At 49.0% G+C, this 12,211-nt stretch overlaps 1 long non-coding RNA gene across 1 annotated transcript; it reads right to left on the bottom strand.

Annotated features, from left to right (window-relative positions):
• Positions 1-629: 629 nt before the first annotated feature.
• On the bottom strand, positions 630-5,759 carry LOC121488337. Its single transcript, XR_005987027.1, has 2 exons — positions 5,342-5,759; positions 630-937 (listed from the first exon to the last, which is right to left on the bottom strand). It is a non-coding gene; the product is annotated as an uncharacterized LOC121488337 (long non-coding RNA).
• Between the last annotated feature and the right edge of the window lie 6,452 nt (positions 5,760-12,211).

Genomic DNA, 12,211 nt, shown 5'->3' with positions numbered 1-12,211 from the left:
GTGTATACCAACTGGTTGAATGTTTGAAGGAAAATACACGGTTTTATATGATTTTTTAAATGACATTAACAGAAAGATACCGAATTCAATAGTGTACAACAATTTTCAGTGAGGTGACAAATGTAAAGTTAAATCTCGATATCACATAAGTGGAAGGACAAAGAAGTCGTTTTTCTCTTCTCTCTCTCACTTTGTTTTTTAGAAGTCCTTTTTCCACAGGGTATACCGACTTGTTGAATGTGACAAAAAATAAATAAGTCCATGTGATATTCATTTTTTTAATTTTTAATTTTATCGTTTTTTCATGTAATTTTTTTCACCCAGCCAAGAAAATGCTCTTTCATCAAAAAGGCCTCCGATCAGGAGGTCTTCAGCTTTGCACAGATTAAACTGGCAAAGCCGGCCGCGCTACCACGGCCCGGGTACTTATAGCCCCCTGGGCTTGTGGGCGGGGCCGGGGACAAGGTGACGCTCAGTGCTAACTAATCAGAAGACACAACGAAACAGATAAGGTGGTAGAGGATACCTAGAACCCGCCCCCTGATCAAATCAAAGCGGAAACGGACAAAAAAAAAAAAACGAAAAAACGAAATTAAACTGAAAAATAAGTATAATGTGCTAAAGGCATAAAGAGGATAGTTTTCAAGCCAAAGTTCTAAACCGAAAGAAAGTAGGTCTAAATCGTGCCGGCCTACGACAATCCGGTCTTCTTACCCGCAAACCGAGAGGAAGTCGATCTGAGAGCAGGCTGCAACGACTAAACCAAACCGGTATTTGTTCCACCTAAAGGTATCTCCACAGGCAGACAGCATCGCCACGATTAACAAATCGTCTTCTACAGGCTCGTTAAACAAGAGCATAGCTAAATCAAGATTTCCTGGAGCAATTTGTGCACAAGGAATCTTTTCAGGCAGTGGACGCTGTCTTCTACTGGACTCTGTAATAAAAAACACAAAGAAGTTCAAACTTCCTGTTACAAAAACATAACTCCTACTGCTAGGAATGACTAGACAAGGCGGGCTCTGTTGCACCGCCGAAACTCCTCACCAGGAAGCAGCTGTTTTCAGCGGTATATCCCGATTTTACGGGATTTCGTGTAATGAATGGTTGACCGACCTCTCGTTTCTAACTCCTCACTTATTATGATTAAGAAATAGATTTTGTCCATATACACCGACTTTGATGGCATAAGAAACAGAGATGCAGATAAATCTAGATTTACAGAAGTAGCTACGAAGAAGACAATATTTTCCCCATTTTATATCAACTTCCAGCGAGGGGACTTAGTAAACGGGGGCAGGGTCTGTCCTATGGCAAATCCAGCATTGGCAGGATTTAAAAATCGCTTTGCCAGCACACATCGACTTCTAAGAGCTTAAGGATGCAACCATAACTCAGGCGGAACACCCCAGAGCTTGCTGCAAATCACAAAGGGCTTTAGCAAATACACATCGACTTCTGTGAGCCTGACAATCAGAAACAGCAAAGTCCGAATTTTCCAAAAGTTCCTATGAATGTGAAGTTTTTGTAGTCTGTTGATGTGGGCTTCTGGATTCAGTAATAAAAAGCATGGCCAAGGTGGACTTTCTATAGCAAGAAATTCTAAACAAAACCATTCAAAACCAGCTAAACAGGACAAGAAAATGGGTTTTGCCGATAGACTCCTCCTTCTGTGGGACCCAATGACAAGGGTACTTGTTTCCAAACCACAATTTGCTACCTTTGAGTAACGACAGGCCTCATAAACAGGCACAGTGTCCTGGAAAATCTGGACATATTGTCTCTTGAATTGAATTCCCGGGATCTTAGCTATCCCAGGCACGGTTTATTGGGACTCACTGCACCTGGAAAAGTTGGGCTCAGCGGAAGCTCCTAGCCTCATGCTAATCTCTAAACTGGGATTTGGCGGGAGGGAGAACTCTGCAAGGCAGGATTAAATAGCGATTTGCCCAGAGTCCCCGTGGACTCCTTTTACTAAGGTGTTGCAGGCCTGGCAAAGCCCTTGATCTCCCTAAGCGGGATCTGCTGCGGCTGAGAAATGTCCTTCGCCGGTTTCCCCGATTTGTACAAGCTGTGGACCGACCGAACCCGACTTGCGGCAACCAAGAAATCCCACGCCCCGCACCGCTCAGTCCACATTTGCGAAAGGGAACAAGTCGACGAGGACGGCGAGATCCGGAGCCCCCGAGACCGAGCCCCGCGGCTCCAGCAGTGCCCGTCCTCGGGGCGGGGGGCGGGGGAGGCGGGGACGTCGCCGTCCTCGCCGGGAAAGGGAGCGCGCGGGCTCGTGTCGACCGGCTCGGGGACCGAGCGCCGCGCAGCCGCCGCCGAGAGAGCCGGTCGGGGACAGCAGGGAGACTGCACCTTGACAAGGCCCGGTCGGCGTGGCTGGAGAGATGCCAGCGGGGCCAGAGCGGCGGTGCTGGCCGCGAGAACCCGCGCTCTGCGGCCGGCGGTGCTGCGGCCGGGAAGCGGTCCCCGCTGGCAAACGCGCGGCGAGGCGGCGACACGGGCCCGGGTCCGAGCTGTGGCTGGCGCCGGCGGCTCGCGTCCCGGCCGGAGGGCTGAGGGCTGCTCGGGAGGGCTGGGAGGTGCGGGCGCCACGAGGCCGACGGTGCCCTGGGCTGGCTGGAGGGGGCGCCCCGCAGGCCCCACCTGGACGCCGCTAGCGAAAGTGGCGCCGAGGAACCCCCAGGGCCCCGGCCGGCCCCCCCCGCGGTCCCCGGGTTTCGGGCTCCTCTGGGGCCGCGAACCAAACACCCCGCCCCGCTGAGCGGAGAGGGCCGAAGCCCGCAGGGAACACCGCGGCTCTGCGCCCCCGAGTCCCCGCGGCCGGGACGCGCCAGCCGGGCTCTGCTCGCTGGAACCTGCGACCGCGCTACGAGGCCGTGAAGGCGGGGGCGGGGGGGGCGGCGCCGAGGCGGACGCGAGCCAACAGGGGGCAGCGCACCGCGCGGGGGGCAGCAGGGCCGGCACCGAGCATCAAGCACCGAGCACGGAGCACCGAGCACCGAGCACCGAGCACCGAGGCGGGCGCGCGCCGGAGGGGTCGGGCTCCGCGACCGGCGCTGCGCTGCCCCCGCCCCGCCGCTGGGCTCGCGCTCCCGGCGTTAGGGATCCAGAGAACGCGCGGCTTGTAGTTACACATTATCTCGGGTCTTGCATACCTGAAATACATCTGGGTTTGCGTCTAAAGTTCTGACAGAGAAAGAATTCATTTATTTAAAAGATTATTTACTTGTTTGTTTACTCAGGAGAGACAGAAAGAGAGACAGAGACAGAGACATAGGCGGGAGGGAGAAGCTGCCGTGCAGGGAGCCCCATGCGGGACTCCATCCCAGGACCCTGGGATCACCCTCTGAGCCAAAGGCAGATGCTCAACCACTGCGCCACCCGGGCGTCTCCGAGATATAATTTATACAGACATTCCCCCTCTTCGATTATTAAATAGAGCTCTTTAAACAACATCACATGTACATAATGCCAGCCGAGAGAAAGCCAACCTGCAAATATCTTAGGAAATGCTTTGATCCCGTCTTACTGAGGACTCTAGCCCCGGAGATCGTCTTTTCTTACCTTAAGATTTTATTTATTTATTCATGAGAGACGCACAGAGAGAGGCAGAGACGTAGGCAGAGGGAGAAACAGGCGCCCCCGAGGGCAGCCTGATGCGGGACTCCATCCCAGGAGCAAGCCCTGAGATGAGGCAGATGCTCAATCCCTGAGCCACCCAGGCACCCAGAGACCATATTTCAAATGCTCTGAAGAACTGCTCCGCAGCTTGTTCGCTGTTGCAGATTATACATAGGAGGAGGGCAAAGGGATAGTGGTACTTGCAAGCTGTCTCCCAATACTTGCGCATACAAGGTGTAATTTGTTTGGTTGTAGAGATGAAGGCTTACTAAGTTCCACGGAGACATGTGAGAGACCTTCAGATCATTTTAACATATGTTTCTGTCATATCTGATTTTCAAAAATATTGCTTGTATGCCTCTACTTAACTGCTTTCCCAGTTTGTTTTCAATATCTCCTTGAGATCACCTGAAATGGCCCACAGAAGGCTGCCATCAGCAGTTTTAGTGCACAATAATATATATCCATACATAGGTATACATAAATGCCCAAATGCAAATATTAAAGCAACCATCTACAAATGTTAGCCATGTGTCAGGTATAATAATTCAAAGTTCAAAAAAATAGCTGGGGACGCCTGGGTGGCTAGGTGGTTGAGTGGCTGCCTTTGGCTCAGGGCATGATCCTGGAGTCTTGGAATCCAGTCCCCTATCAGGCTCCCTGCATGGAGCCTGCTTCTCCTCCCTCTTCCTATGTCTCTGTCTCTCTCTCTGCCTGTCATGAATAAATAAATAAATTCTTTAAAAAAAATAGCTGGGTCCAAACTGTGTTTTTGGCAGATGGTATAAGTTAAGCTTAACTGCTGGGATGGGTACAGGTGTTCATTAAAGCTTTTATTTATTTTTTTTTAGATTTTATTTATTTATTCATCACACACACACACACACACACACACACACACACACACACGGGGGAGGGGCAGAGACATAGGCAGAGGGAGAAGTAGCCCCCCTCAGCCCCTACCCCTCCACCCAGCAAGGAGCCCAACGCAGGACTTGGGACTCCATGTGGCACTGGATCCAGGACTCCATCTAGACCCCCAGGATCATGCCCTGAGCCAAAGGCAGACATTCAACCACTGAGCCACCCAGGTGTCCCTTCATTAAAGCTTTTTAATAAAAAATAAAATAAAAAAAAAAATAAAGCTTTTTAATATACTGTTATATTTTTCGAGGAACTTATTTTCGGAGCTTTTGTTTTTTTAGAAATTTTTGTATACTAATAAGAGAATGCATTCCTTTGTCTTGGAGAGGTTTGGGATTCTCTTTCTTTCTCTTTCTTTTAGATTTTATTTATTTATTCATAAGAGACACAGAGATGCAGAGACTTAGGCAGAGGGAGAAACAGGCTCCCTGCAGGGAGCCGGATGTGGGACTCAATCCCAGGACCCCGGGATCTTGACTTGACCCAAAGACAGATGCTCAACCACTGAGCCACCCAGGTGCCCCTGGATTCTCTCTTTTTAAGAGTTTCCCTGAAACAGACTTACTTATCAAAGTTAATGGTTCCCCCAAGTGGCTGCTGCAACTTCAAACTATCCACAAGTTTACCCATTTTCCAAAAAGGCACAAGATTCTGCTCCAAGGTTTGGATTAGGTGGAACCCATTTCCTAAGACAACAAATCAGTGGGAACCCAGGAATATTCCACTGCCCCTAAACCCAGGAAAGCAAGGGCATTCTCTCCTTACAGACAGGAGTGTGACTTACCAAAAAGCAAGGAAGTTGCTCAGTCAGTTGCAGAGGTCACCATACAGGGAATGGAGCCTGGATTTGGGAGAGATCACCTGGAACTCCAGGATCAGCAAGGAAGCAGTGAGTCCTATGGACTCCACAGGTACAGCACTCAGTTACTCACTGGACTCCGGGTTCCTCGGGGTCTTTTCCAAATCCCACTTCTGGCGCCAGTCGCTGCACACAAATTTTTACCAAAAAGTCAACATAAATATTTTCGTGAGTAAGAAGCAAACTGTTCATAATGAAGGAAAATTCAAGGGCAAAGGTGGTCTGAGCTTCAGGGCTTTACTGTTACAGGGTGGTTTCTGAAATGATAGTGAGGAACCTGCCCTTTACAATGATTGGTTCTTACAGTGGAGGTTTCCAGGTGGCTGGGGGTTGATTAAGTGACTCTGAGACCGTATTGGAAAGATATGCTTCATTTATGAAAACCAGACACATTTATAAGAAATAACCCAAGTTTTGCTCATGTTCATGGCATCAGTTAGTTTAATTTGCTTATGTGGCTAATTGTTAGGTTTGCTTGGGAGATTTTCAAACCTAGTCTCTATTTTATTATATTTTAGCACCTCGAAAGACAAAAGCAGCCCTGACATCCAAGAGCTCGATGTTGCTGTGTATGATGCCTGTGTTGCCATGAGTTAGCTTGAGAATCACAGGTAGGCACTGGTGTTCTTAGGTTGAATATAAACAGTTTCCTAGAACATCACCATCACACAGGGTCATCCTGTGCCAATAATCAGGACAAAAATACCCTCTATTCATATCTGATCAGAGGCAAAAATGTGAATATTATCCTAACCACAAACAGAAACAAAGATGCCTGTCTTCGATGATACCAAGTGGACTGTCTTTTTTTAATTTAATTTAATTTTTTACCAGTTTTAGGCATGCTCTCTGTCTGGACTTTGATCCTTCCAGAGAGATTAATTAAGATATTGAATCATCCGGAGTACCTGGATGGCTCAGATGGCAGAGCACCTGACTCTTGATTTCTGCTCAGATCATGATCTCAGAGTCCTGGGACTGAGCCCCACATAAGGCTCCCTACTCAGTGGGGAGTTTGCTTGAGGATTCTCTCTCTCTCTCTCTCTCCCTCTCTCAAATAAATCTTTAAAAATATATTAAATCATAAAATTACCCCTGACTCCACACAGGGATATAATGCAGAGAAAAAGTTGCTTGCTGAAACCCTCTACAGGGTCAGTAAACAAGCCCCATCACATCCTATAACATGTCAAAACCCTCATATTGAGGCACCTCATGGTTCCCCCATGGCATAAGTTCATCTTGTGTAATGAGTAATAAACCAACTTATTCAACTGCACGTGTATTCCTGGTGGTCTTTGCCTGGAGCACATTGACAATTAAGGAATTAATGAAATCAATATATACCAAGGGCTTAAGGAATTAATGAAATCAGTATATACCAAGGACATTAGCGGTTCTTTATTTAAGTAGTTTGATCTTTCTGATTGGCTTTTATTTCAAATGAAAGCATATAAGAGAGGAAAGGCCTAAAGTTGAAGTGGACGCATTGCCAGGAATTTGTTTTTATTTTGACCTTTCCTCCTAGGTTTTAAGAATAATACTTTTATTCTTTGGGGAATATACATTATGTATTTAAACTCATTGGTAGGGGTACCCGAGTGGCTCAGTTGGTTGAGCATCTGCTTTTGGCTGAGGTCATGCCCCCAGGGTCTTGCTGGGAGTCTGCTTCTCCCTCTCCCTCTGTTCCTCCTCCCCCCTCCCCACCTTGTACTTTCCCTTACTCTCTCTCTCTCTCAAATAAATAAACAAATAAACTCATTGGTAAAGAAAGCTTGACCTGCTATGTGATGAGGCTATGTATAGTGTTTTTTTATCAATTTTTAAAAATTGTTGATATTCCACACTCTAAATTATGACCATTTTCAGTATGTTGGAATACTTTTTAAAATTTGCTTATTCAGGGATCCCTGGGTGGCGCAGCGGTTTAGCGCCTGCCTTTGGCCCAGGGCGTGATCCTGGAGACCCGGGATCGAATCCCACGTCGGGCTGCCGGTGCATGGAGCCTGCTTCTCCCTCTGCCTGTGTCTCTGCCTCTCTCTCTCTCTGTGACTATCATAAATAAATAAAAAAAAAATTTTGCTTATTCATGAGAAACAACACAGAGAGGGAGAGGCAGAGACATAGGCAGAGGGAGAAGCAGGCTACCTGCCAGGAGCCCAATATGGGACTCCATCCCGGATTCCAGCATTATGCCCAGAGCCGAAGTCAGATTCTCAACTGCTGAGCCACCCAGGTGTCCCTGTTGGAATACTTTTATAGGGGCATGGTTCTTGGGGTGCCTGGGTGGCTTAGTTGGTTGAGCATCTGCCTTTGGTTCAGGTCATAATCTCAGGGATGGAGGGAGCCCTGCACTGGGCTCCCTGCTGGTGGTGGGGAGCTGCTTCTCCCTCTGCCTCTGCCTCTCCCTCTGCTCCTGCTGTCTCTCACTCTCTCTCAAATAAATAAATAAAATCTTTTTTTTTTTAAAGAAAACAGTTCAAGAGGAAAATTTACTTCATAAGAATCTTTATGCTACCTGTTTGATCAATATTTCTATATTGTTCTTTAAAATGTTGTACCAAATTAAAAAAACCACTTGCTCAAATGACAGGTGTCTCCCCACTCCCAAGTATCCTCCCTCCTGCCTGCCACTTGCCAGGCTGTACACCTATACTCCCCTGGTGCCTTAAACATTTCCTTTCTCAAACCTACCACTATATCTTTGCTTATTGGTGTGGATTTTAATATGAATTTGAATCATATGATCTGAGCCTCATATGTACAAACATAATAATAATATGTATATGATAAAGGTGTATTGGGCCCAGTGCCTGGGAAAATTAGAAATGATGCTGGCAGTGTGCCTAGCATAACACTTGAAACACAGGTGAGTTCTCTAATGGACAAAACTACTTAGAACTACCCAGAATGGCGTCACTTGGCCAGTCCTTCCACTTCTTCCTTGCCTGTGTACCACTTTAAACTCTATATTCAGTTAGAAAGCATCACATTCCTGTCAGTTTTCACTTCTAACCGTTTTTATTTTTTTAAAGATTTTATTTATTTATTCATGAGACACACACACACACAGACAGAGAGAGAGAGAGAGAGAAAGAGAGAGAGAGGCAGAGACACAGGCAGAAGGAGAAGTAGGCTCCATGCAGGGAGCCGGATGTGGGAATTGATCCCAGGTCTCCAGGATCACACCCTGGGCCTAAGGTAGGCGCTAAACCGCTTAGCCACCCAGGGATCCCTAATTCTAAAATAGATAATCAGAAAGAGAAGAATGGAAGATTCTTTCTTCTTTCTTTTCTTTTCTTTCTTTCTTTCTTTCTTTCTTTCTTTCTTTCTTCTTTCTTTCTTCTTTCTTTTTCTTTCTTTCTGATTTTATTTATTTGAGAAAGAGAGAAAGCACAAGCAGAGTGAGCTCTAGGCAGAGGGAGAGGGAGAAGCAGGCTCCTCGCTGAGAAGGCAGCCCAATGCCGGCTCCATCCCAGGACCCTGAGACCAAGACCTGAACCCAAAGCAGACCTTTAACCACTCAACCGGACTGAGCCACCCAGACACCTGGGAAGATCTTTCTTAAAGCGGAATTCCACTGGACAAATGTATAGAGAGTGCTACCATTGGAAAATCATTTTGCAACCAGTACATTAAAAGTTTATTTGGACAGGAGTTGCCAAAGGATACTAAATATGGAGGGGGGACTTTAATGAAAACAGAATATTTGCATTATCTCAACTTGTCTGCCTTCAGACTGCTTATTAGTTGTAGGGTAGGGGTGGTGGGGATTGTAAGTCTGCAGTGGAGACATCATATAACACCTTGTTGGCATTATGAGAGTTAACACCGCCAGTGGGAGGCACACAGAGATTGTATACTTTCAAGTGTGATGCTTTGAAATTACACAAAATCCCTTATACAGTATTCAAGCCAGAGATGCATAATGCCAATCTAATTGTAAGGAAACATCAAACAAATCCAAATTGAGGACTATTCAGTAGAATAACTGGCCCTATTCTAGAAACTGTCAAGGCCATGAGAGAGTGGGGAACTCTTCTGTCTTAAACAAGAAAGAAGAAGCAGGATAAATAAATGCAACATTTGATTCTGGACTGGATTATGAACTGGAGGAATAAGTACGACATTAAGAATATTTTTGGGGGGCTCAGTGGTTGAGCATTTGCCTTTGGCTCAGGGTGTAATCCTGGGTCCTGGGATGTGGTCCTGCTTCGGGCTCCCTGCATGGAGCGTGCTTCTCCCTCTGCCAACGTCTCTGCCTCTCTCTCTGGTTCTCTCATGAATCAGTAAATAAAATCTTAAAAAAAACATTTTTGGGAAAATTGACAAAATTGGACTCTGGAGTTTAGATTACATAAAAGTATAGTATAGAGGTTAAATGTCCTGAATCTGATAATTGTACTGTACTTAAAGAAGAGCCTTAAGTAAGGTACCACTGAAACCTTAACCTATAGCTGGACATATTACATGCAAATTGTGTGTACATGTGCCTGAGAGACTGAGAAAGAGTAAGAAAGAGACAGAGAGAGAGAGAGATCAAATGTGGCACATTGAAAACTGAGGCATAGGAATAAAAGGTATGTTGGATTTCTATATTCTATTCCTGCAAAGTTTAGATTATTTCCAAGAGAAAATCTTTAAAAAGTCAGCTTCGTCAGCGCTGGGGAGGCTCAGGTGGTTAAGCAGCTGCCTTGGGCTCAGGTCAGGATCTCTGGGTTTGAGTCTGGAGTAGGGCTCCCTGCTCAGCCTGCTGTCTGCTTCTCCCTCCCTCTCCCCCTCTGATACCTCCCCACCCCTTGTGCTCTGTTTCTCTCTCAAGGAAATAAGATTTTTTTTTTTACAGAAAAGTCACCTTAACTCCTAACTCTGGGAAAGGAACTAGGGGTGTTGGAAGGGGAGGTGGGCGGGGGGTGGGGGTGACTGGGTGAGGGGCACTGAGGGGGGCACTTGATGGGATGAGCACTGTGTGTTATTCTATATGTTGGCAAATTGAACACCAATAAAACATAAATTTATATTTAAGAAGTCACTTTAGCTACCTATACTCTTCATCTCCCCCTTTCCCTTCCCAGCCTCTCCTAAACCTCTACAATGGGATTTTCATTTCCACCATTAGACTTCTCTATCCTCACGGTCCTCCTAGGGAGCCTGTTTCCTTGGCTTCCAGGATATCCCATGCTCTTTGTTTTCCTCTTACTTCAGCAGACACCCGTTCTCAGTTGGCTGGGCAGGAAACCTGTTTCTATGCTCTGCTTCTGGAATACTGGGGCCTATGAGAATCAGCGTGGCCAGACACGACCAAGGCGCGCTCCCAAGTGGTAATTGAGAAGGTGGCGCGACCCGCCGCCCCTGTACAGAGGGTGGGCGCTGGCAGGTGAAAGGGAGACCACAGTGGATGGGGAAGCACTCCCAGGCCAGCACCCTACAAGACAACAGCAGGATGAGTGCTGTTGTACGAAGAACGTGCTGGAAGACATGGCCACTTCACAACACCTTTGGCTTTAGAAGATGTAATTTACCTGATGCACCAGCTGGGAGAGAGCGGGGAAGGAGCTACCCGCCTCACACATCCGCAGGAAACCGCTAGAACCGCCGTCTGCCCTGCGTGCCTGCCGGCTGCTCGGAGCGGTGGAGCAAAGTGCTCACAGGTGTCAAGGACGGAGGCGGAAAAGGCACCTCTGATGCCGCCCAGGGACTGTGGGTGACCTTTCAAAAGTACATTCCCAGCACTCAGCAAGTGGAAAGAGGGGCCATGAGGCGAGGGGGCTCCCCCAGCGCTAGCTGGGCCCCCACCCCCACCCCGCCCAGGTCCCAGGTTCGGGGTGCGCGCAAGGGGCGCACAGGCTGGGCAATTTCGCCCGACTCAGATAACCTGTTTTCTGGGTCCCCCCCTCCCCCGTTAAAAAATAGACCAGTAAGGGATCGTTTAGGATTCCTACGCCCGCCAGAACCCTCCAGGAGGCAGCGATGCCCCCTCCCGCCTCCCCGGGTCCTCGGGCCCCTCCGCCCCCAGACTCCTTTCCTCCCCAGCTCCGTGGGGCCACCCCGCAGCCCCCAGCCCAACGTGAGCAAAAAGCGCCTTCGCCTGGGCCAGAAGTTTTTAAGACTTCATCTACTGGGAGAGAGGGAGTGACGGAGAAGGGGAAGGCAGAGGAAAGAGCAGGGCTGAGCGGAGCCTGGGCGCCGGACCTCAGCCCCACCCAGACGGTGACCAGGGTTGAAGTCGCTTGACCTCAGGCCCCCCAGACGGTGACCCGGGTGAAGTCGCTGGACCTCAGCCCCCCCCAGACGGTGACCAGGGTTGAAGTCGCTTGACCTCAGGCCCCCCAGACGGTGACCCGGGTGAAGTCGCTGGACCTCAGGCCCCCCAGACGGTGACCCGGGGCGAATGTGCTGGACCTCAGGCCCCCCAGACGGTGACCCGGGGTGAAGGCGCTGGAACTCAGGCCCCCCAGACGGTGACCCGGGGCGAATGTGCTGGACCTCAGGCCCCCCAGACGGTGACCCGGGGTGAAGGCGCTGGAACTCAGGCCCCCCAGACGGTGACCCGGGGCGAATGTGCTGGACCTCAGGCCCCCCAGACGGTGACCCGGGGTGAAGGCGCTGGACCTCAGGCCCCCCAGACGGTGACCCGGGGGAATGCGCTGGACCTCAGGCCCCCCAGACGGTGACCCGGGGTGAAGGCGCTGGACCTCAGGCCCCCCAGATGGTGACCCCGGGCGAAGGCGCTGGACCTCAGGCCCCCCCAGACGGTGACCCGGGGTGAAGGCGCTGGACCTCAGGCCCCCCAGA

The sequence above is a fragment of the Vulpes lagopus genome, chromosome 3 (genome assembly GCF_018345385.1).
Source record: "Vulpes lagopus strain Blue_001 chromosome 3, ASM1834538v1, whole genome shotgun sequence".
NCBI classification, from domain to species: Eukaryota; Metazoa; Chordata; class Mammalia; order Carnivora; family Canidae; genus Vulpes; species Vulpes lagopus.
Note: the sequence above shows the minus strand (reverse complement) of the source record. Positions and strands in the feature narration are given on the sequence as shown.